This window comes from Trichechus manatus, unplaced genomic scaffold, assembly GCF_000243295.1.
Source record: "Trichechus manatus latirostris isolate Lorelei unplaced genomic scaffold, TriManLat1.0 scaffold00034, whole genome shotgun sequence".
Classification (NCBI taxonomy): Eukaryota; Metazoa; Chordata; class Mammalia; order Sirenia; family Trichechidae; genus Trichechus; species Trichechus manatus.
Genome location: NW_004443970.1, coordinates 18,618,109 through 18,644,884, shown reverse-complemented (window position 1 = coordinate 18,644,884; position 26,776 = coordinate 18,618,109). Strand labels below are relative to the sequence as shown.

Here is a 26,776-nt window from a genome sequence, read left to right as displayed (position 1 = left end):
TTCTTTATGTTGAGGCGTAATCCATACTGAAGGCTGTGGTCTTTGATCTTCATCAGTAAGTGCTTCGAGTCCTCTTCACTTGCAGCAAGCAAGGTTGTCATCTGCATAAGGTTGTCATCTGCGTAATGCAGGTTGTTGATGAGACTTCCTGCAATCCTAATGCCATGTTCTTCTTCATGTAGTACAGCTTCTCAGATTATTTGCTCAGCATACAGACTGAATAGGTATGGTGGAAAGTATACAACTGTGACGCACACCTTTCCTGACTTTAAACCACACAATATCCCCTCGTTCTGTTCAAAGGACTGCCTCTTGATCTATGTACAGGTTCCTCATGAGCACAATTAAGTGTTATGAACTCCCATTATTCGCAATGTTATCCGTAATTTGTTATGATCCACACAGTCAAATGCCTTTGCACAGTCAACAAAACCCAGGTAAACATCTTTCTGGTATTCTGTGCTTTCAGCCAGGATCCATCTGACATCAGCAATGATAGCCCTTGCTCCACGTCCCCTTCTGAATCCTGCCTGAATTTCTGGCAATTCTCTGTGCATGTATTGCTGCAGCTGCTTTTGAATGATCTTCAGCATAATTTTACTTCTGTGTGATACTAATGATATTGTTCGATAATTTCCGCATTTGGTTGGATCACCTTTCTTGGGAATAGGCATAAATATGGCTCTCTTCCATAGATTTCTTCCAGTTGGTTGGCCAGGCAGCTGTCTTCCAAATTTCTTGGCATAGACAAGTGAGAACTTCCGGGGCTGCATCCATCTGCTGAAACATCTCAATTGGTATTCTGTCAATTCCCGGCTCCTTGCTTCTCGCCATTCCCTTCAGTGCAGCTTAGACTTCTTCCTTTAGTAATATCAGTCATATGCTGTCTCCTGAAATGGTTGGACATAGACCAGTTCTGTTTGGTACAGTGACTTTATTTCTTCCATCTTCTTTTGATGCTTTCTGCGTTATTTAATATTTTCCCTGCAGAATCCTTCAGCATTGCAACTGGAGGCTAGAATTTTTTCTTCAGTTCTTTCAGCTTGAGAAATGCTGAGCGTATTCTTCCCTTTTGGTTTTCTATCTCTAGTCTATGCACGTCATTGTAATACTTTATTTTGTCTTCTTAAGCCGCCCTTTGAAATCTTCTGTTCAGCTCTTTTACTTCACCATTTCTTCCTTTTGCTTTAGCTACTGGACATTCAAAAGCAAGTTTCACAGTCTCTTCTGACATCCGTTTTGGTCTTTTCTGTCTTTTTAATGATCTCTTACTTTCTTCATGTACGATGTCCTTCCACAGCTCCTCTGGTCTTTGGTCATTAGCATTCAACACGTCAAATCTATTCTTGAGATGGTCCATAAATTCAGCTGGGACATACTCAAGGTCATACTTTGGCTCTCGTGGACTTGTTCTAATTTTCTTCAGTTTCAATTTGAACTTCCATATGAGCAACTGATTGTCTGTTTTGCATCTGGCCCCTGGTCTTGTTCTGACTGATGATATTGAGAGCTTTTCTATCGTCTCTTTCCACAGATGTAGCTGATTTGATTCTTGTGTATTTCATCTGGTGAGGTCTATGTGTATAGTCCCTGTTTATATGTTGATGAAAAAAGGTGTTTACAATGAAGAAGTCATTGATCTTGCAAAATTCTATCATGGGATCTCTGGGATCACTTCTATTACTGAGGCCATATTTTCCAAGTATCGATTCTTTGTCTTTGTTTCCAACATTTGCATTCCAAACACCAGTAATTATCAGTGCATCTTGACTGCATGTTCGATCAATTTCAGCCAGCAGAAGTTGCTAAAAATCTTCAATTTTTTCATCTTTGGCCTTAGTGGTTGGTGCATAAATCTGAATAACAGTCGTATTAGCTGGTCGTCCTTGTACACGTATGGATATTATCCTATCACTGACAGCACGGTACTTCAGGATATATCTTGAAATGTTCTTTTTGACGATAAATGCAATGCCATTCCTCTTTAAGCTGTCATTCCCAGCATAGTAGACCATATGACTGTCTGATTCAAAATGGCCAATACCAGTCCATTTCAGTTCACTAATGCCTAGAATATCGATGTTTATGTGTTCCATTTCATTTTTGACAATTTCCAATTTTCCTAGATTCATACTTTGTACATTCCATGTTCCAATCATTAATGGATGTTTGCAGCTGTTTCTTCTCATTTTGAGTCGTGCCACAACAGCAGATGAAGGTCCCAAAAGCTTGACTCCACTCATGTCATTAAAGTCGACTCTACTTTGAGGAGGCAGCTCTTCCACAGTCGTCTTTTGAGTGCCTTCCAACCTGAGGGGCTCATCATCCAGCACTATATCAGACAACGTTGTACTACTATTCACAAAGTTTTCACTAGCTAACTCTTTTCAGAAGTAGACTGTTGTGTCCTTTTTCCTAGTCTGTCTTAGTCTGGAAGCTCAGCTGAAACATGTCCGCTATGGGTGACCCTCCTGATGTTTGAATACTGGTAGCGTAACTTCCAGCATCACAGCAACAGGCAAGTGCCCACAGTACGACAAACAGAAAAATGTGACACTATAGGTATACATGTTTAAATTATTAAAATCTAAACGAGTATCCATCTACAATTATGATGCCTCTTCTACAGGCAAAAAACTAAGTCATAAAATCAGAAAGGCTTAGTAATTTGTTAGAATCACATAGCTAATATTGTGATAGGGCTAAATCTGAATCCATGTTCAATGGTAACGCCCTTGCTTTGCCCTAACTACTAAGGACAGAAAATTTTAGATGACTTCACTCAAAACTCTTTATGAACAGGAAAACACACACAAATATAAATCCATTATACTTGGGAAAGGTAGGGGATAACTGCTACTTGGTACTAACAAATTAATGAGTTCTAACCAGTGGTGGTTCAGTGAATAGAATTCTCTCCTTCCATGTGGGAGACCCAGGGTTCAATTTCTGGCCAATATACTTCATACACAGCCACCACCTGTCTGTCATGCCATGATGCTGGACAGTTTTCATTAGAGCTTCCAGGCTAATATGGACTAGGAGGAAAGGCCTGGCAACCTACACAAGAAAATTAATGAAAACCCTATGGATCAAAATGTTTCCAACTTGATGGCAGTTAAAAAAACAACATCTCTAGATAAACTTCATAAAACAGTCTGAGCATGTTGCGGATATAATGTACAACTAGCCAACAGCAAATAGCATATTGTAGCCGACTATTCATAATTACCTATCTCTACGTTAAAAATGATGAGATGGCAATTTACAAAACTAATTTATCATGCTTCACACTTCTAGTATTTGATCAAACACTCTGCTAGGATTCTAAAATCCTTATATTTTATAAAATCAGACAGAAATCATCAGCCACAGAGGTTCCAAAGTAATTCTTTAAAACAGACTCATACCTATATAATATTATATGTGATAGAACGAAAAGCTCATGTGTTAGGGCAGGGTTAAAGTCTAAGTAAATTGAGGACAAAGTTCTATTTGTATCAAAAATGCATTAAAAAGAAACAATTTTCTATGTGAGAATAAGAAACTGAAAATATCAGACTAAAAATTATGACAAGACAGAAGTTTATCTAATCTGTTATAAAATAGTCAGTTGGTAAATTGATTCAATGGCTGGCTTATAACTCAGGTGTTTTTATACTAGAGTTTATCACCCATAAAATTTTATCATCCAAAAAGTATGTGTAGTTTTATCTGGAGAAAACTGAATAGCTGGCCCAGCAACATACCTCTCCATCTCCCTCCCTTTTTATTTCAGGTCAGCACACATGAAATATTTCAGTTCTTAGCCAATTTCCTTCACCCATCAAAAGTCTAAGTCTGTTTGTTTTTTTCCTTAAAAGCTTTGAATTTGAGACTCTAATACACCTAATTTAGTATCATGGGTTGTCATATTCTTTAACTTGTAGTCAGACTACAACTAAGTTAAAGTCTTACAGCCAAGATCCCAAGAGGAAATACATTTTTAAAAAGCTAGAAATAGAGATAACATATGATCCAGCAACCCCACTACTAGGAATATAACCTAGAGAAATACGAGCCATCACACAAATAGACATACATATGCACACCCATGTTCATTACAGCATTATTTACAACAGCAAAAAGATGGAAACTACCTAAGTGCCCAACAGCTGATGAATGGATAAACAAATTATGGTACATACACACAGTGGATTACTACCCGACAATAAAGAACAATGATGAATCCACGAAACATTTCACAACATGGATGAATCTGCAGGGTATTATGCTGAGTGAAATAAGTCAATCGCAAAATGACGAATACTGTATGAGACCACTATTATAAAAACTCATGAAAAGGTTTACACACAGAAAAAAACAATCTTTGATGGTCAGGATGGAGTGGAGGGGTAGGGAGAGGAAATCACGAACTAGACAGCAAACAAACAATATTAAAATCACACACAAGTAAAATTCTCCTGAAGATCATTCAAAAGGGCCTATAGCAGTACATCGACAGGGAATTGCCAGAAATTCAAGCTGGATTCAGAAGAGGATGTGGAACCAGGGACATCACTGCTGATGTCAGATGGATCCTGGCTGAAAGCAGAAAATACCAGAAAGATGTTTACCTGTGTTTTATTGACTATGCAAAGCATCTGGCTGTGTGGATCCTAACAAATTATGGATAACATTGCAAAGAACAGGAATTCCAGAACACTTAATTGTGCTCATGAGGAACCTGTACACAGATCAAGAGGCAGTCGTTTGAACAGAACAAAAGGATATTGTGTGGTTTAAAGTCAGGAAAGGTGTGTGTTAGGGTTGTATACTTTCCACTGTACCTATTCAATCTGTATGCTCGGCAAATAACCCAAGAAGCTGGACTCTATGAAGAAGACTAGGGCATCAAGATTGGAGGAAGACTCTTTAACAACCTGTGTTATGCAGATGACACAACCTTGCTTGCTGAAACTGAAGAGGACTAGAAGCACCTGCTGATGAAGATCAAAGACGATAGCATTTAGTATGGATTACACCTCAACAGAAAGAATACAAAAATCCTCACAACTGGACCAATAAACGACTTCATGATAAATGGAGAAAAGACTGAAGTTGTCAAGGATTTCATTTTACTTGGACCCACAATCAACACCCACGGAAGCAGCAGTCAAGAAATAAAATGACACATTGCATTGGGCAAATCTGCTGTAAAAGACCTCTTTAAAGTGATCAAAAGCAAAGACGTCACCCTGAAGACTAAGGTGTGCCTGACCCAAGCCATGGTGTTTTCAATTGCCTCATATGCATGTGAAAGCTGGACACTGCATAAGGAAGACTGAAGAAGAATTGATGCCTTTGTATTGTGTTGGCAAAGAATACTGAATATACCATGGACTGCCAAAAGAATGAACAAATCTGTCTTGGAGAAGTACGATGAGAATGCTCTTTAGAAGCAAGGATGGCGAGATTATATCTCACACAATTTGGATATGTTATCAGGAAGGATCAGTCCCTTGAAAAGGACATCATGCTTGCTAAAGCAGAGGGTCAGGGAAAAAGAGGAAGACCTTCAACAAGATGGAATGACACAGTGGCTGCAACCCTGGGTTCAAGCATAAGAACGACTGTGAGGATGGCACAGGACTGGGCAGTGTTTCATTCTGCTGTACATAGGGTCGCTATGAGTCAGAACCAACTCAACAGCACCGAAAAACAACAACAACTTTGATGAAAGGAAAGACCCAATATAGGGGAAGTCAGCACAACTTGACCAAGACAAAGTCATTGAAGCTTCCTAGACAATGAACACATTCAGGGACCAAGTTACTGAGGCTAAAGGCTGGGGACCATAGCCATGGGGGACATCAAGTTCAATTGGCATAAAATAGTTCATAAAGAAAATGTTCTACCTCTTATTTTAGTAAGTAGCATCTGAGGCCTTAAAAGCCTGCAAGTGGCCATCTAAGATACATCTATTGATCCCATTCTGTCTGGAGCAAAAGAGAATGAAAAAAACCAAGGACGCAAGGAAAATATTAGTCCAAAGGGCTAATGGACCACATCAACCACAGCCTGTACCAGCCAGTGCCCAGAAGACCTAGATGGTGATGGGCTACGACAACCAACTGCTCTGACAGGGATCACAATAGAAGGAGAAAAATGTAGAACAAAATTCAAACTCAGAAAAAAAGACCAGACTTACTGGTCTGACAGAGATTGGCAGAACCCCAAGACTATGGCCACTGGACACCCTGCTAATTCAGAACTGAAGCCACTCCTGAAGTCTACCTTTCAGCCAAAGATTAGACAAGCCTATAAAACAAACAATAAGGAATGTGCTTCTTAGTTCAGTCAAGTATAGGAGACCAAATAGGCAACACCTGCCCAAAAGCAAAGACGGAAAGGCAGGAAGGGACAGGAAAACTGGATGAATGGACATGGGAAAACTGGTGGAAAGGGGGAGAGTGCTGACTCATTGCAAGGATTGCAATCAATGTCACAAAACAATTTGTTATAAATTTTTGAATGAGAAACTAATTTGTGCTGTCAACTTTCACCTAAAGCACAATAAAATTAAAAAACAAACAAAAACCTTATTTTCACAGAACCCCCTAACACACAATTTTTTTTTTTGGCTAGGGGAACTGAACGAATGTATAAAGATCAGCCGATTAAACAAAAACAAAACCCACCTCAGAAACGTATTAGTTCATAAAGCAAAATTTTACGACACCTGAATATGTAACAAGTAGAAAGGTGAATGCTGACCAGGAAACTGCCTTTGTAGTTTCTGAGTAGAAACTTCTGAGTAGGGTACTCCTGTATTTGTTTGGTGATATGGTAGTATTCCTGAACTATATATATTTATTATATAAGGAACTGAGAATATAAAAATTACTACGGCATTCCCTGTCTCCAAGGACTTCAAAATCTACAGAGCTCGATGCTCTTAAGGGGATATGGTATGACAGTACCTAAAATTGGCAAAGAAAGGTGAAAATGATTTTGTATAATCAAAATTATCCTTGAGAATTCCTCACATAACCATAAGTAGGATATACAGTATTTAAAACCTACAATCTCATCATAATTATGTATTATGAAACATATCTTTTAAACCATGTTCTGTCTGCAGAGATGCTTACAGCATAGGAAGCATGCAGGAATCAAGAGCTATTAAAATAACAGTAAATTCACGGATCTCCCATCTCACAGTCTCTATGGGTTACATTCTGACCAACTGGAACAATAAATAGATGTCCACACGATATATATTTTTTCTTTTTCATCATACTCTTTCTCTCTTTCGCAGAGCATGTGTAATTCATGTTCTATTTTGTATATGAAATACAAATCTAAGAAGAAAACTTTCATTTCTGCCTGGAGGGAGTAGAAAGAAAAACAGGGAAGGGATGAGAGAAGGTAAAACATTTCTTCCTTTAAGGATGATTTCATTCATGAAGCAAAGAAGAAATAGGAAAAAGCAGACATTAAGGTGCGAGTAAGTACAGTAGGATTTCACTGTGCCTCTATCGTGGGTAGTAAGCAGCTAAAGAAAGTCAAAGGTTTTTTGTTTTTTGTTTTTAATTTGAGTAAAGGAATAATGGCTTTGTTTTATAAAGAAAATTAGTGACAAGATGGATAGGTGCAAGGCTATGGTAATGGTATAAGCATGAAAAAATATGAATTGGATTGTTAATAAAAAAATTAACATTTCAAAATATAATGAAGGGATGAAGTGGACTTGGTAGATTCAGTCATTCAATGAATGTTTAAGGTGAGGTTTCCAGTAAGGTAACTACGAGTATAGGTTATCTACACAAAAAACCTGACATGCAGAATAGGGTTTTTTTAATTTCATTTTCTGGGGAATGATAGAGGAAAAATTCATTCAATATTTATTGAGCAAAAAACTGATGTACCAAGTACTAATGGAAAAAAATAATGAAATAAAAGACAGGATCTATCGTCAGAAAGTTCACAGTTTAACAAGAAGACAGATTAAGTTCACATATCAGAATGAAAAATATTATGGTACTACAGTTGCCCAGAGTAGAGTCATCTAGCAGTTTGGGAAAGGGGAATGTGGGAGTAGGAATCAGCAGGAATAACTAAAAATTTCCAATGTTAGACATATCACTTCCTTAGAGATTCTGTGGGATACATTTGTAAGGAGATAACCTAGAACTAGCTGGGAATATGAACCTGAAAAATCAGGACCAGTAGCAAAGATTTTCTATCAATAGAATGTGAAGGTTTAAAGCTACAGGATTGGGTAAGATTGCCTAAGGAGAATGCAATAAATTAAAACAAGGCTTGAGAATTGAGCCTAAAAGAAAGAACAGTATTTAAGAGATGAAACAAAGAATAAGTACAGCCCCTACTTCTACCTTCTCTCCTATTTAAAAAAAAAAAAAAAAAAAAAGGGTGGGGGGAGAAGAGGAGACAGAGAAGAGTAAAGAGAATTGGAAGAAAAGGGGCAGTAAAAAGCCAAAGGAGGACAGAGTTTCCAAGATAGAGAAGAATGATCAACAAAGTCAAACACTGCAACAGTATTAGCAGCCTAAGGGATAAGAAGTCCTTGTTTTTGGCATATTAAGGGGTACAGTAGATATGCAGTATTATTATGTACTGTCCAGAATTCAACTCTCCTATTTTAGCACTCCAATCCCCTTTTTCAGGGATTTAGCCATTGTGTGCTGTAGGCAGAGAGCACCATTATAAAAAACATTCACTTCACCTGGCAACTCTAGAAACTTAAGCTTTTTATATACCTGGTTTATTTAGGTATCTTCGTTTCCTGGACAGTTGTTCCTATTTTTTGGCTAGCTGCATTACAGATGTGGAAGAGGCTAAATCCATCCTCCTTCTCCCTGCCCGAGTGCAGCTAAGAGTGTGGAGGCAAATGTCTTAGCCTGGCAAATCTAACGATTCCTCTCGACCTGGTGGGAAAAAATCACACACTATGGAAGCAATAAAACTCAAAACATTCAAACCTGTTTGTTATTATGATGTGTCCTTGGCTGTGGTTCTTCTCTATCCCTAGGTTCCTTCTCATTTTCCAGGCTTGGTCCTCAAGCCTCCAGCCAATTCTGGGAATCCTGAATACTCAGTACCTTCCCAATAACTCCCCTTTTGCCTGGCTGTTTTTGTGTGCTGTTGAGTTGATAACTACTCACAGCAACCCTATATGACAGAGTAGAACTGACCCATAGGGCTTCCTAGGCTGAAATCTTTACAGAAGCAGATCACCAGGTTTTTCGCTGGTGGAGTGGCTGGTGGGTTCAAACTGCAACCTTCTAGTTAGCAGCCAAGCACTTAACCACTGCACCACCAGGGAGGGGTCCTTGCTGGTTAATGTTGTTGTTAGGTGCCGTCGAGTCAGTTCTGACTCATAGCGACCCTAGGGACATAGGGTCAGCTACATGGATTTGGAAATCACCAAGAACTATTATGGGAATAGTATTTGGGACGAAGAAGGTGAAAAGGCTGGTAGAGATCTACAAAACGGTAATACAGATGGAATAGTCTGATGGTTTGTGCTTCAAAGGAGCTCGTGGTTTTCAGGAAAGAGGGCAAGTAAATGAACAGGAAGCAATTATGAAGATCTTGAAGGTTACCAGCCAATTTTATTACCCCTGTGGTATATGAAGCAAGGAATTAAAAACAGCCACCAAGTGAGAGGGCTGCAGGAGAAACATCCTTTATAGACAGAGAGGTTTCAATTACAGCAATAAAGCAAAGGGAACATTCAGACAAGAGTCTGAGGACATATGGGATTTTGCTGGTCAAAGACCACAATTTCCAAAGGCACAGCGGAAACGATTTGGGTGCTTATAAAGGGACAGAAGGCTGGGTCAGATTAGGGGATAAGAGACACAAAAGGAGATAAGAATCTAGGTGATTCTGAATAACCTGAAAGTCATCCAATGGAGATGTTGCAGGTAGAAGGTGATCTTAACAATGAATTGTACATTTCACTTAAATGATTAATTTTCTATTTGATGACACTAAAGCCTTAAATCCAGTTCTAATTTTAAGTGTGTTCTTAGCATTTGATTAATATCCTCCAGGTATACTGTAAAACAAGAATAAAAAACCTTTTCAATAACATCTCTGAATGCAGCTCACAATGATATGTGAATTACTTTCTGGCACTAACATATAGTTTCCTGAGAGGTCCAAAAGAGCAACCTATTAAAAAAAAATTCAATGTGTTATCACAATGATATCACAAAGGCATACTTGGATAAGAAACACTCAGGACCTGAATGAATCATGGCAAATTTACATAGTCACTCAAGGATGCCAGCAGTTAGAGAAAAGGACTCTAAAAGATTAACACTTCCTCACTCTGAGAAATCAAATAATTTATCATCAGTCATAACCCCATTGGTAAGTGAATATTAGCATTTATTTTATGCCACAGTATGAGACTTAAGAGTTTGAAAGTAGAAGGGCCTGTGTTCAGAAAAGGCATGGAAAATTTCATATGAAACTTTTCTATCAATTAATTTAAGAGGAAAGGGTTGATTAACAGAAGCTTTTAACTATCTGCATCAAATCCATCAAGGTCTTTGACAAGAAAGGTTCAGAATACGAGTTAATATGAACTCTAAATGTGTGTTGGGGTAAAAGAAAATTTATACATATTTTGATGAAGAGAGGTTTCCTTTTATTATACATTTAGCAGTCTAATTCATTCAGCTACTATTTACATACAATTTGTTCCATTTAGCCAAGTTAAGTAGCTTTCCTTACTTAAAAAATAAAAGATGAGACATCCTCCTGAATCAGAAGCCAGTGACTTATAGTTCTTTAGGTGATCAGAAAATGTGAAGCTAAAAGCAAAAATAATTTAGTTTACAGCTCATGGGAATAGCTTTGGAAAAGGCATTTTCCATCTACATGCTTATGTTTATTCACATTAAAAACAAACTAATATTCAAACTATTCACAGTAATAAACGTAAGTACAAAGTAGGAAAGGTAAACTATATGAACATGCTAACTAATTTACTTCTTGAAATAGAACAAATGAAGTACAAGTAACACTGAATATTTAGAAAAACTTGTAGGTAGCTGGAATATACTTATCTGAGTACTCATTCATTCATCAAAGAAAAATTTACTGAAGGTCTCAGATATGACAGGTACTGTTTTAGATACTGGAGCCCTGGAGGCACACTGGTTAACAGCTCAGCTGATAACAAAAAGGTCCACAGTTTGAATCCTTGGAAACCCTATGGGGCAGTTCTACTCTGTCCTATAAGGTCGCCAGGAGTCAGAATTCAATCCACAGCAACAGATTTGATTTTGGTTTTGTTCTAGATACCGAGAAGTCAGCAATGACCAAAACAAAGTCCCTGCTATCGTGGAAATTTTACTGTAACACTCTAGTCAATTTTTGACAAACGTCTAAAGTAAAGACAATACAAAACTAGTTAAGAATTCACTTCACTAAAACATTCCCTCCATTCCATTTATTCAACACTGATAAGAGTATTTTTGACTAGCTTCTAATTATAAGGGATTACCCTAATTATATTTTTGTTTAACTAATAAGCCTTCACTCCCTGGAAGTTCAAATGCCAGTGGCATTCCTATCATCGATCTATTATTAGGCAATATTAGGAGACCAATTGCTAAAATTGTTCACATTTCATATACAGGAAAAATAGAAACTATGAGAAACATACAGCAATTTTCATAGGTCCTCTATAGTCTACATAATTCAATTAAAATAATCCTAATCCAGGGCTGCTAAATAGTAGAGAATGGGAAAACTTCCCCTTAGTATTGAAATTAAAAAAAAAACAAAAAACCTGTTGCCATTGAGTCGATTCCAACTCATAGTGACCCTATGGACAACAGAATGAAATACTATCTGGTCCTGCACCATCCTCACAATCACTGTTATGCTCGAGCCTACTGTTGCAGCCACTGTGTCAATTCAACTCATTGACAGTCTTCCTCTTTTTCGCTGACCCTCAACTCTACCAAGCATGACATCCTCCCTCAGAGACTGGTCCCTCCTGGTAACACGTCCAAATTATGTGAGACGAAGTCTCGTTATCCTCACTTCTAAGGGGCAGGCTGTACTTCTTCCAAGACAGATTTGCTCGTTCTTCTGGCAATTCATGGTATAGTCAATATTCTTCGCCAACACCACAACTCAAAGGTGTCTATTCTTCTTCGGTCTACCTTATTCATTGTCCACCTTTCGCGTGCATACGAGGCGACTGAAAACACCATGGCTTGGGTCGGGCACACCTTAGTCCTCAAAGTGACATCTTCACTTTTCAACACTTTAAAGAAGCCTTTTGCATCAGATTTGCCCAATGCAATACATCATTTGATTTCCTGACTGCTGCTTCCATCGGTGTTGACTATGGATCCAAGCAAAATGAAATCCTTGACAACTTCAATCTTTTCTGCATTTATCATGATGTCGCTTACTGGCCCAGTGGTGAAGACTTTTGTTTCATGTTGAGGTGTAATCTCTACTGAAGGCTGTGGTCTTTGATCTTCATCAGTAAGTGCTTGAAGTCTTTTTTTACTTTCCGCAATCAAGGTTGTGTTATATGCATAACGCACGTTGTTAACGAGTCTTCCTCCAATCCTGATGCCGCGTTCTTCTTCATATAGTCCAGCTTCTTGGATTATTTGCTCACTATACAGACTGAATAAATATGGTGAAAGGATACAACCCTGATGCACACCCTTCCTGACTTTAAACCACGCCATATCCCCTTGTTCTGTTTGAACGACTGTCTCTTGATCTACGTACAGGTTCCTCATGAGCACAATTAAGTGTTTTGGAATTCCCATTCTTTGCAATGTTATGCATAATTTGTTATGATTCACACAGCCGAATGCCTTTGCATAGTCAATAAAACACAGGTAAACATCCTTCTGGTATTCTCTGCTTTCAGCCATTATCCATTTGACATTAGCAATGATATCCCTGGTTCCACATCCTCTTCTGCATCTGGCTTGAATTTCTGGCAGTTCCTGTCAACGTACTGCGGCAACGGCTTTTGAATGATCTGCAGCAAAACTTTACATGTGTGTCATATTAATGATATTGTTCAATAATATCTGCATTCAGTTAGATCACCTTTCTTTGGAATAGGTATAAACATGGATCTCCTGCAGTTTTCCATGTAGCTGTCTTCCAAATTTCTTGGCATAGACGAGTGAGCACTTCCAGCGCTGCATGGGTTTGTTGAAACATCTTAATTGGTATTCCATCAATTCCTGGAGCCTTGTTTTTCGTCAGTGTCTTCAGTGCAGCTTGGACCTCTTCCTTCAGTACCATCGATTCTTGATCATATGCTAGCTTCTGAAATGACTGAACATCAAACAATTCTTTTTGGTACAGTGAATCTGTGTATTCCTTTCATCTTATCTTGATGCTTCCTGTGTCGTTCACTATTTTGCCCACAGGATCCTTCAGTATTGCAACTTGAGGCTTGAATTTTTTCTTCAGTTCTTTCAGCTTGAGAAATGCCTAGCATGTTCTTCCCTTTTGGGTTTCTAACTCCAGGTCTTTGCATATGTCATTATAATGCCTTATCTTCTGGAGCTGCCCTTTGAAATCTTCTGTTCAGCTTTTTTACTTCATCATTTCTTCCATTTGCTTTAGCTACTCAACATTCAACAGCAAGTTTCAAAGTCTTTTTGACATCCATTTCAGAGTTTCTTCTGACATCCACCTGGTGGCACAGCTTTCAGCATCACAGCAACACGCAAGCCCCCACAATATAACAAAATGACAGACGTGTGGGGGAAAGAGAAGTTCCTAGGACAGGAGAAGATTGATGACAAGGACCTTCCCCCAGACGTGACAGAGACAGAAAGCCTTTCCCTGGAGTTGGCGTGCTGAATTTGGACTTCTAGCCTCCTAAAGTGTGAGAGGACAAACTTCTGTTCGTTAAAGCCATCCACTTGTGGTATTTCTGTTATAGCAGCACTAGATAACTAAGACAGAGTTTAATATCCAGTATATATAAAGAACTCCTACAACTTAACAACAAAAAGACAATCCAATTAAAAACTGGACAAATTGGAATAGACATTTCTCCAAAGAAGATTAGATATATATATATACACAACCAATAAGCATGAGAAAATGTTCGACATCATTTAGAAAATGCAAATAAAAACTATAATGAGATACCATTTCATACCCACCAGGATATTATTGGAGCCCTGGTGACACAGTGCTTAAGGACCCAGGCAGCTAACCAAAAGGTTGGCAGTTCGAATCCCCAGCCACTCCTTAGAAACTCTGTGGGGCCGTTCTGCTCTGTCTTATGGGATTGCTATGAGTCAGAATCTACTCCACAGCAATGGGTGTTCTTTTTTTTGGTAGAATATTATTTAAAAAAGGAAAATAAAAAGCGTCCTCCAGGATGTGGAGAAACTGGAAACCTTGTGTTTTGCTGGTGAGAATGTAAAATGGTGTAGCCCTGTGGAAAAGTCTGGTGGTTCCTCAAAAAGTTAAACACAGAATTACCATATAACATAGCAATTCCACACCTAGCTTCGTATCTAAAAGAACTGAAAGCAAGGATTCAAACAGATACTTGTACATCAGTGTTCAGAGCAGCATTATTTGCAACAGTGAAAAGACAGAAACATCCCAATTATCCATCAACAGATGAACAGATAAATAAAATGTAGCACCTCCAAAAAATGGAATATTATTCAGCTTTAAAAAATGAAGTTTTGATATATGCAATAACATGGATGACCCCCCCAGAAAAGATTATGTTCAGTGAAATAAGCCAGACACAAAAGGACAAATATTATATGATTCTACTTATGTGAAGTATCTAGACTAGGCAAATTCATAGAGACAAAGTAGATTAGAGGTTACCGGGGGTACAGGGAGGGAAGATGGGGAGTTATTACTCAATGAACACAGAGTTTCTGTTTGGGGTGCTGAAAAAGAACTGAGTCAGGTAAAAAAAGACTATAAAGCTTATGTGAAAATTACAAGACAATTCTGAGGTGTAATAATGAATAAGGATTTACTCAACAATGTTCTGAACCCTGAAGTTAATATCATACAAGGAGGGAAAAAGTGACTGGGTATGGCGACGCCTTAGCAATAATAGGTATTCAATAAATGTCACTTCCTTGTTCCTCAGTCTTTTTCAACTATTATAGTAGTGACATTTATACATGACAGCTTTGTTATATTTTCAATGATTTATTTCTCTGTATTTTAATAAAGCCAGAAAAATAAAATTCATCTTTGATACCAAACTGGGGGAAGGGGAAACACTTAGTGCTCAGTCATAAATGATAGTATAATACATCATCTTCCCGGGTCGTAAGTTCTCAATAAATAATAGCTAACATTTATCATTATCACCATTCCAAAAACCAGAAGTTGGGAAAGGCAATAAACAAGTTACTGTAAGAATACTAAAACATTCTTTATATACTGACAAAATGAACAGCATGCATATATTTCTCAAACTAAGCAACAGATTTAAAGCATCAGTAATAACTAAAGTTACCAATATCCAGAATTCCTAAAAATGGCCAAGTTTGAGGGAATTTTCAGGAGTCAAATAAAAGTTTCACTAACAAGAAACTTTATCAACATTTTACTTGTTATCCTAAAGACTCAAAAATATTTCCTATCTTCAAAAATATTACATATTTCTTTACATTTCAAGGTAGAGTTAACAGAAGATATCCCCCACTCCTTACTCTCTATCTGTCTTTCTCTCACCACACACACATAAAGAAAGGAGTTAAGACCATTTAAAAGATATTGTTATCTTCTAGACCCATCATGCCATCTTGAAAATTTCTCTAATTGCTTTATTCAAGAAATAATAAACAATAAAAACCCAAGTAAACGAACAAGCAGAAAAACTCTTATGCTTAACTGAATCTGCAAAGTGGTGGACTCCCAATAAAAGAATTAACAAAGGTAAGATGGGAAGTAAAGCAAAAATACTGATAAGAATTTTTAATTTAAAAACTACAATCTTTCAAAGGATCTTGAAGAAAACCAAGAAATCCCCAAATAAAGAGGTCACTAAATATCCATGAATACTCGCCCAACCATTGGTAGGAGACCTCTTGGATACCCAGATGCTTGAATTAGCTGAAACAGTACCAAGTTTTTACTGATTACTGTTAATAGGGCAATGGAGCACAGGTTAACTCCACACTATCAAAAAATAGAAGTTATTATCATAGATACTTCTAGCTACTACCATTACAAATGACTCAAAGGAAAAGGAGACTGAATAATGAGTTCTAGGGTGAACAAAAGTTGCTGTGTGTATGTCTGCAAATGCGTATATTTCTTCCTGTTCTCATAATAACATAAGTCTTACGGCATAATTCTTCCTGTAAGTGTAACTATACTGGCAGAATAAAATTTTCTAAATTATTATAAGTATTATAAATTTCTTAAATAATGGTTCAAATTGATGTTTCCAAAAAAAGAATTTTTTCCTCTATGATAGTATCAATTTTTCAACACTAATATTGTAATTCCTTCAAGAACACATAGGAAAAGATTTTCAGTCTCCTGAACTTAAAAAAAAATAGTTCTTAAGTTTAGACTTTTTAATTATACTGATGATTCTTTTAACCAGATGATTCTCCCATTTCAATACATAAGAGAATTCATAACACTTAAATAAAAGACTCATTGGAAAATGTAAGGACTATTTTCAACCTTACTAATAACTAAAATCTGAAAGTTATCATCAATTTAATAAAAAATATCAGACTATATCAAATACAAAGAGTTTGAGTAAAGCAGAGTCAATACCTATATGAGAATATGGTAACATGTTTTTCTCCATCTCCAGAAGCTGTGAGGTAGGATGGTATTTTTCCCCCAACTAATTCCAGAGATCCATGTCGTAAAAATTAAGACACTCTACTACTGCAAGAATGGCAAAGAACAATTGGCTAAGATATAAAAACTGCTTCTGCCTGATACATACGTGCCAAGTAAGGGAACAAGTGAAACAAGCCTTATTTGGTTTGAACAGTTTAAACAGACAGGAAGCAAAAGAACACTGACTTTTTATGTAAAGTAAGCCTATTCAAGGCACCAAATAACCAATGAAATACCAAGCCACCAAATATGCTCCAACTTGACTCACAAGTGACTGAACTGTTACGCATCTAAAGATAACCACGCAGTATCATAAGCACTAATAATCTATAGTGCCCTCTCCTCTGCTTACTCAAGCATTAGAACAGGATACGTGACTTATACATAAGTGCACACACACACACGTATATACACATACATACACATATATATGTATGTGTGTCTTACCTATCCATGACATAACTTCTTTTTAAATGCAACTATAATATTAGCTATTGAACACAGAAGTGGCATATGCCATTTTAGTGGAATGAGATGAACTGGATCATAAAATTTTTAGTGGATGCAGGGAACTAAGATTTTTACTATATACCACATTTTCTACAAAAAGAATATTCTAGATATTCTACAACAAAGAAAACAACTCAGTGAACTTAGTTTCAACAATCAATGTAAAATTTTGTTGATCTCATCTGATGAAAAATCGACTTTCACCAATTTTGCTCTAAACAGCTGATACTTCCATTTTCATGCTTATTTCATAATAAATGCTATAATTATAAATGAACAAATATAAAGACGATTCCACACAAGCAAATTTAATGATCAGAAAACAAATATTACAACAAATTACTGTATTTTATTTTTGGATAGATTTTTCATCTCTTACATGTTCTAATTAAAAACATTTCTTTTCTTTGCTCTTACAAATTCTTCAATGATTTCAACAAAATTAAGCTGCCAAACAATATCCACTTCCACACATAGTAAGGATAATGAATCCAGTATTTCTTGAATCACTGTTGTATGCTGAGGGTTTTTGAGTCTCCTTAGGGATGAAAATGAGCATTCTGTTGTATAGTTTGTGATCATTAAAGTTAGGAATATGTCGAAAGCAGCTTCAACATTGGGAAATACGCATTGTATATTATCTTCTGTTATGGAATCATACGTGCCTACATAAGTAAAACTTGTCTGTCCTGAATCTGTAAACTTAGTTCTCATGTAAGAATGAATTTGTTGCACTTCTTCATAAAGGTTTATATTAAAGTCATCGGGATAAGCCTGCACTAATTTCTTGCATGTCTTCGTGCATTCTTCATCAGGTATATCCACATTGTTTAAGAAGGAAAAATCTATTTGAAAGAACTTCATACACTTTCACCCTTCTTTTCAAGCAAGATTCAAGTGTTTCAATGATAGTGTAGTACGAGGTTATACAAAACCGATCTCTGCCACTCGATGCTTCTGGAGCACTTTCGTCATTTATTTGTTTCTTTCTAATGCTTCTGCAATGGTGAACTGCTTGATAATCAGTATTTAGCAGTGTTTGTTTTGTTGTTTTCAAATTTTTCAGTATCTTCTCTTTAATTATGTAAATGCCCCATTTAATGACTGGTAAAGATCTAAGCACATCTTTAAATTTACTTTTGAATCTTGGAGAGCTCCACTGGTCTGATGAAAAGGCTGCAATACATTATTCCACATAACCAACATAAATACATACTCTAGTGTTTGCATTTTGTTGACGATGTTTTCAGCTTCTCTTTTGGTATCTCCTTGTTGTGTGTGGTCTTCAGCAGTATTTTCTAAGGCATCTAAATCTGAGTGTACAATTCAAGGATTACACTCGTTGCTACAGCATGTGCTTCCCAACGTGTATTAGAAAGACATTTTAATACTCCATCATTGCCCAAATATACTTTAAGAACTGCCCATCGGTAAATAGAGGCGGCAAACAACGTGTAGAGTAACTGAACTGTAGGAAAAAAATCACCTGCTTCCATACAACAATCTACTGTGCTATGCAGCACGTGGTATGAAAATGGCATATTCATTACATTCTAAAATATTCTGTTGCATGCCTTTATCATGGCCTGAAATATTGGCAGCATTGTCACAGGACTAGCCTCTGCACTTAGAAAAATCAATTTTGCAAACTTCACATAAATACTTAAGTACCTGATCTGCAATTTCTTCACCAGTATGACTTTTTATGGTACTAAATGTGATAAATCGCTCAATGGGTTTTCCAGGTGTTGGAGATAAAAAGAAAAAAAAACCTGTAGCTGTGGAGTCGATTCTGACTCACATACGCATCTTAAAACAATACTTAGCTGACCTATATGAGAAAAATCAGGAGTGGAATCTACAGACAAACTAAAATAGCGAGCTATATCTATTTCACTGAAAATAGTTGATGGAGCTTTATCACTTAAGTTTATTAATTCTTTACATGTTGTTTCAGACGTACACAATGGATTGCCCTTTCTTGCTACCATATTTTGAGATGTCATCTGCTAAAAACGGATCAAAGCAAGCAACGAGTTCAAGCAAACTCAAAAAACTTCTATTTTGTGGTGACCCAAACACTTCATCTCTTCCTGCAAAAGACAGCTCACATTCAGAGATCATTAAAATGACGGCACTAATGCATTGCAAAACAGCTTTCCAATACTGATGTTCTTCATTAATTTCTATTTCCAGTTTGAGTGAAGCCAAAACCATGTCTTTGGTTTAAATATGACAACATACAATCTCTGAATTGAACTGTTTTCATGTCTATCAACCATATTCAAGTTGTACCAATGCCTAAATCCATCTGTAGAAAATCGAGAATTAAATGATTTAGGACTGGATAGTATGCAAACAAAACAATATACAGAGCTGACTGATGGAGAATACAGTAGCCGCTCCCTCATATAATTTCACTATTAACTTACACCCAAGAAACATATTCTGGCTATAGAACCTTGTTTTCTCGCCATCCAGAAATTTTCAACACGAAGTTTCAAATGCTCCACCGTGATGTTGACAATCACTTGGCTCTCTTTCGATCCAATAATTTACATCATTAGAAGAAAAATTATTCCACAAAGCAGGACCTGTATTTCTGTTATTTATGGGATCTGCAGATGTGACAATTTCACATTCCAAAATAATTTCACTTTCTACACCATTATTAATTTTTTTACTACACAAGAAATAGATGCAGAATTTAGAACAAATTCTGTTATATTTGTATCATTATTAGGGGCACAGCCAGTGGCAACAGGCCCAGAAGGGGCCCAGAGGTAGGGCTGGCAGTGACAGGCAGCAAGGCCAAGAAGATCCTATACTGAGGGGGCTGAAAAGAGCCTGTCCTAAGGGGGCAGAGAGGAGGTCTGCACTACTGAGAGCAGCTGAGGGAGCTGTCCTGCACTGAAGAAGGAAGGCTTTGTCTGCATGCTTCCTGATCCTGAGTTGTAGCCTGCTGATCCAGATCCCAAGCTATACCGTTACTTCCTTAATAAACCACTTAACTGTAAGTATGGTCTGTGGGTTCTGTGTGACCAATGCTGTGGGAGGGACAGCTGGTGTCAGAATTGGTAAAAAGGTTGAAGAGTGGAGGTGTGTCTGACTTCCACCTCGTAGGAATCTGCTTTGTGCTGATGCTGGTCATTGTCCTCCCGAAGTTAGAAAGATTCTGATGCTACTAATACTACTACCCCTACCCTTTTGCACCACTCCCTACTTACAAGCCCACTATCTTCTCATTTCTTCAGGCAAGACTAGTAAAGCAAAGACAAAAATATTAATACCCTGCCCACTGCCAACTTAGCAGAACCTTCTCCCCTGCTCCATCTTCTTCTTAATTTTATCCATAGTTGGATAGAAGTCTGCTACTCCAACGTAGAAAGCTGAAGTGAATTTAAGGGAGTCCCCCTGAGCTTGCACACAAAGCTTATTGTGGACTCATTTTATTAAGCTTAAAAATCTGACTTTATGCAAAGCTTCCTTGCTGTCTACACTGTAGAATAACCCTTTCAAAATAAATGCAGGGATTAGATACTCATGTCACAAATGTGCTTTGGCAAGCTTATTCCTGATATCTAACCTCTCAAGAATAGAAGTGTCCTAAACATGAAACACTCCATGACAACGAGAACTTTCTTCATTGGCCTGTGAAACCTTTCCACTTCTCTACCATAGACACTCTGGGAGAAAAAATAACTAGTTGAACTACAAAGAGGTTAATGGCAAAGACATAATGAGGTATATTCAGGCCAAGATATGAATACAGACCTCACTGGTCCTCCAACAATAGTCTCCCAATAACAGATACAGCAGAGTATTTAAACAAACAAAAATGATGAAGCCAAACTATACAATTTAGAAATGCAATGCCACTACTACATTACAGACTTGCTACTGCAATTACTGAATTACCAAATTCATCATTTTATAATAAGAAAGCTTTTAGAAATCAAACCAAGATTATTAAAGCAGCCATTCAGTTGGCCTCATTTCATGAATAGAATACATGATACTAACCCATATGGCTTTTCCATTTTTCATTTATGCCAAAGAGCTTAATCAAGCAAGTTATTTTTTAATATTATTTTTATAGTTAATAATTACTGCTTTTAAATGTTTTAGAAAAGAAAATTGTCTGCAAATATTTTCTAATTGTAGGCTGTTTGCAAATCCAGACTGAAACTGAAGTTAGTGGACACAGTCCTTCAACAGCTGGAAAAAGTCACCTTTGTGACTGAATTTTTCCATGTATGTCAAGTCAATCACCTTCCTTTTAAGTGAGATGGCTGGTAAAAATTTATATTGTTTAGCACCTTGTCAATATTAAATAGTTTCCATTTAAGCTCTAAAACAGATGTACTACAAAATCCTGAATTTTTCAAGCAAGTTATCCAGCATGGCAGTATTTTTTAGTAAAATAAACAATTTTAAATTAATATCTCATGTATTATACAGATGAAAATTCAATATATTCACTGAACAACTTCAGTTAACAGGAGAATGAATACAGGGCAGATAGGTAGATTTCCATATATGGCTCTGAAACTGTCTCAGCTATCTGGGAGGGGGAAAAAAAAAAGATAAATATTAAACTGCCAGATCCTTCCAAGTGCTCCTTCTTTAAAAACCAGATTCTTTTCATTTACTCATTCATTTGCTTATTCATTCAAATATTTACTGAGTGCTTGCTTTATATAAGGCATGACTGGATACACTGCTTTATTGTTCAATAGACAAGGGCTGCTTTCTAAAATGTGTATGATCCTTAACAGAAACCAGGTATTTACCTGGAAAAACAAAGAAGGAGTGTTTCTCTCTAAAGAAATAAAATAATCCAGGAATATCTGTGGCAGTTAACCATGGCCAATGGTGCCTGTGGTAGACTGTGTGACTGGCTCACAATTCTGTCTCTCCCTGCAACCTTTGCCAAGATAGTGCTAGAATGACTTCCTGGGAAATCTACCCAGAAAGCAGTCAGTCCATATTGAAGAGCAGGAGAAAAGAGGGCTGACACAGGAGACCTTTGCAGAGAGGGGAAATTCAGAGATTTGAAGTACCCATGAAGATAAAAGATTCTATTATGGTTCATAATGCAAGAGGACAAAAAGAACATTAGAAACCTCAGGAATATAAAGAATAAACAAATAAATTACTTGGCTATTCAGTGAACAGAGTTGTAACATGTAGACAACTTTAATTATCAACTTTTAGGATCAATCTGTAGATAAAGCATAGAAGATTTAAATATGGGTACAGAATAGATTGTAGACGTTATCAAGCTTGATGTAAAAGAACAAATGACCAAAGGTGGATATTATGAGAGGGAAAGAAAGTGCAAATTGAAAGATACAGATGCTAAAAATCTGCATCCTGAAAAATGGAGAATCAAATATATTGTCTATGCTGAAACAAGAAATTAAAGTATATTACATAAAATCATAATATAATAAAAATATGTATTTAAAAAGTGACATAGCTAGAGACGTAGGAGAAGATGAAATGGGTATCTGATAATGTCTAAAACTGATGTCAAGAAATAGTAGTAAACACATATTATTTTGAGATAGGGAGCTAATACAGGGCCGTCATGGACAGTTGCATAGGTTGTGCAGAGTACTATCGAACATGGCAGTCCTAACTGACCACAAGAATACTTATTAACATAAACAGTTTAAAAAGTTAAAAGTACACGTAGCTCGGACTTACAACAGATTCAAGTTATGATTAATGGCACTTTCAACCTTCGATTTTTTTTGTGTTTGTTTTCTGTGCATCTTATTGTTAGTATATCTTCCTGGGAAGAAGTTATGGGAAAATGCACACAGGGGATATGGAAAAAATTGCTGAGTTAAGTGAATACACTCGAAGTATTTTATCAGGATAATATGATGGAAGAGATTGGTGAAAAAATCATCCATATGGCAAGAATGCTGAATTTAGAATTTGATATTGCCAATGTGGAACCACTCATAGATCACAAAGAAGGGGAATTGACAGATCAGGACTTAATGGATTTTGAAGAAGAAATAATGAGGAAGAGGAAGGAGAGACTTCAAAAAATTTTAGTGAAAGGATTAGCTGGAGTTTTTCTGCAGTAAATCAGGGGCTTCAGTTGCTTGAAAACATGAACCCAAACGCTGATCACTTTGCTAAAGTCGACAGGCAGGTTAAGGAAGCAGTGAGATGTTACTGCAAAATATATGAAGAAAAAAGAAAACGACCACACAGACAGCTATCATTAAATTTCTGACTAGAAACGCCATCCCTATTCCCAGGGATAATCTAGATGGTCCAGAACCTTCCAAAAGTAGAGTTATTACTGCAACTGATAAAACGTCAACGTCATCCAACTCTTCTTCACCATCAGTCAATTTTTATGATTTGTGTATTTTTATATACGTATGTACTATAATATATCTGTAAGTTTATATGTAATGTTTCCAACTCCAAAGATAAAGATCTAATTTATAAAGATACTGATAATAAATGGCAATAATAATGAAAATTAAAAAAGAAAAGAAAAAATAAGCTATTCGACTGTCAGAAGCAACTTCCGATGGAGTCATTGGAAAGGAACCTTGCCGTAAATAGTGGACTACCTGCCGTTTATTATGGGGAACAGGACTGGGATTGAGGAAGGCTGAGACAGCTGCCTATCTTCTTTTCATAATAAGCTGCTCTGTGCTAGTTTATTCTAAAATCCTATGCATGTATTACTTTGATAAAAAGACATTTTTAAAAGTCAATTTAAAATAAATAAAAGGGAACACCTGCCCAAAAGCAAAGATGAGAAGGCAGAAAGGGGCAAGAAAACTGGACAAATGGAAATGGGGAACCCGGGGTGGAAAGGGGGAGAGTTTTGACACATTGTGGGGATTGCAACCAATGTTATGAAACAATCTATGTATAATTTTTGAATGAGAAATTACATTGCTCTGTAAACTTTCAACTAAACCACAACGTTAAAAAAAAAGATATAGTTTCCAAAAGGAAGGTAATCAAATGGTGTACAACAAATGGTGTACAACAAATGCTGTACACCATGACCAAAAGAGCAGATTCTGTGTCTTATCTCTCAATTCCCAGGTAACAAAGGAGCTCTGGTGGTACAATGTTAAGTACTCGGCTGCTAAACAAAAGGTTGATGGTACAAACCCACCAGCTGCTCCATAGGAGAAAGATGTGACAGTCAGCCTTCAGGAAAGATTACAGCCTTGGAAACCCCATGGGGCAGTTCTACTCTGTCCTATAGGGTCCCTATGAGTTGGAATTGACTGGACGGCAATAACAGTGTGTAGCACTTGACAAACATGAGGTCCTCAAAACGTTAGCTGAATTTTTATGTGTGAGATACTGCTGACTAAAAGACATATTTTATGACAAGGTATTATGATGGATTAAATTGTGTCCCCACAAAATATGTGCTATAATCTTAACCTCTGTACCTATGGTAGGAGCCCTGGTGGTACACTGGTTAAGAGCTTGGCTGCTAAACGAAAGGTCAGCAGTTCGAATCCACCAACCGCTCCTTGGAAACCCTTTGGGGCAGTTCTACTCTGTCCTACAGGGTCGCTACGAGTGCAAATCAACTCGAAGGCAATGGGTATTTTTTTTTTATTACCTATGGTTATAATCCCATTTGGAATGAGTTTTCTTTGTTATATTAATGAGACGATAACATTGTAGTGTATGTCTTTAATGAGTCTCTTCTGAGACATAAAAGAGCAGATTAAGGAAGCAAGCAAGCAGAAACAGAGGAGAATATACAGGCCACATAATCGTCAAAGAACAGAAGCTAAAAAGAGACAAGGACCTTGCCCCAGAGTGAACACAGGGACAAAGCCTTCCCTGAGATCCAGCACCATGAATCTGTACTGCTAGCCTCCTAAGCTGTGAGAAAATAAATTTCTGTTCCTTCAAATCACCCACTTGTGGTATTTCTGTTACACCAGTACTAGATAACTAAGACAGGTATTCATCTTAAATAGTACATTTTTAAATTAAATCAGTTTATACAAATGCAAAAGTTGTTCAATGTATTTCTGTGAAAACAAGCAGCATTTCATAGCTACATATAAATTCTAATCATCCTAAATTTTCAAAAGAAAAATCTGTCACATTTTTATATGCACCACAGTTTTGTTTGAGCAGAAATCATCATGAAAAATCCAACCCGAAGTAGTTGACATTTTGGAGGGCTTTTTATTTTTTAAAACCCTTCTTAAAGAGTGCTTTAAATGAAAATATTGCTTCATCAATAAGTTTTGCATAATCTTCAGCGTGCCAAAACAAACTCTTGGATCAAGGGATTCATAATAGAAAACGGCTTCATTTTTAAACTTACAGAAAAGTACGTTTGAAGATTTATTCTCAAAAGTGAGTACTTGCAAACCAGACTTCTTTGAGAAACAAAGGTGTGCTGACAGGTATTCTATCTTAGCAATTGAGATTCCCCAACAGCATGATGCAACTGTTTCATTAGTGGTATGCAAGTACTTGATTCTTCTTGCTCTTCCCATTCCTTGTAGAACCTATCTGGGCAGCTATTAAATGCTACCAGGCTAAAATCTCTCTTCACTTCCTCCCGCCAAGTAGTACCATAATTGTCATCGACATGTGATCATCTGTTTCAGATTGCTTTAATTCATGCTGAATCAAAGCACCAGTGTGATTTGCCATTTCATATCAGGTCTTATTCTTGGAAAGTAGAAAATATGTGAACTCTCCTTATGTTTCTTTTTTCCAAATGAGAAGACTGTGAATAAATTAACATTGTCCTATTTGATGCATTGTACTGTTTGACTGGAGGAAGAAAGATGAGTAGGACAGAAAAGAGAGGAAAAAAATTTTCTAAGAGAAGACAACTGATGGGGGAAGGGAAAGAATGAGGACTCTACTGTTTTTGTGTGCCATCGAGTCATTCCAACTCATACTGACCCGATAGGACAGAACAGAATTGCCCCATAGAGTTTCCTAGGCTAAAGCAAATGGAATAAATGATGAAGGAAAAGAGCTGAACAAAAGAAGATAAATTATAATCACGTGACTCGTGACATTATGTGGTCCTGCTCGAACCGAACCAAAATGTGCCTTCAGATTGAGCATACCCTTGTATCTGTATCATGCTCTTTGAGCCTACTGTCAGCCCCATCGGGTATCAACAGTAGACCACTCGTAGTCCAATGAACAGAGAGTGCATAAGTGTTAAGTATTATTTCAAGATGAAAAACACTTGTGGAGATCTGTGAAGGGCCCGCCAACAAACACTGTATGACAAACAAATGAAATTATCCATGCCTGCATATCCGTTACTTACTGAACTTGAAAGCATTTTTTAAGCTTTGGGAAGAACAGAATAAGGAAGACTAGAAGCATAAGTAACATTTTACAG

General features: G+C 37.0%; 1 protein-coding gene across 2 annotated transcripts in view; it reads right to left on the bottom strand.

The window, feature by feature from the left end:
• LCORL (ligand dependent nuclear receptor corepressor like) overlaps positions 1–26,776 on the bottom strand; it is a 210,617-nt gene that overhangs the window by 97,731 nt on the left and 86,110 nt on the right. The window lies entirely within an intron of this gene.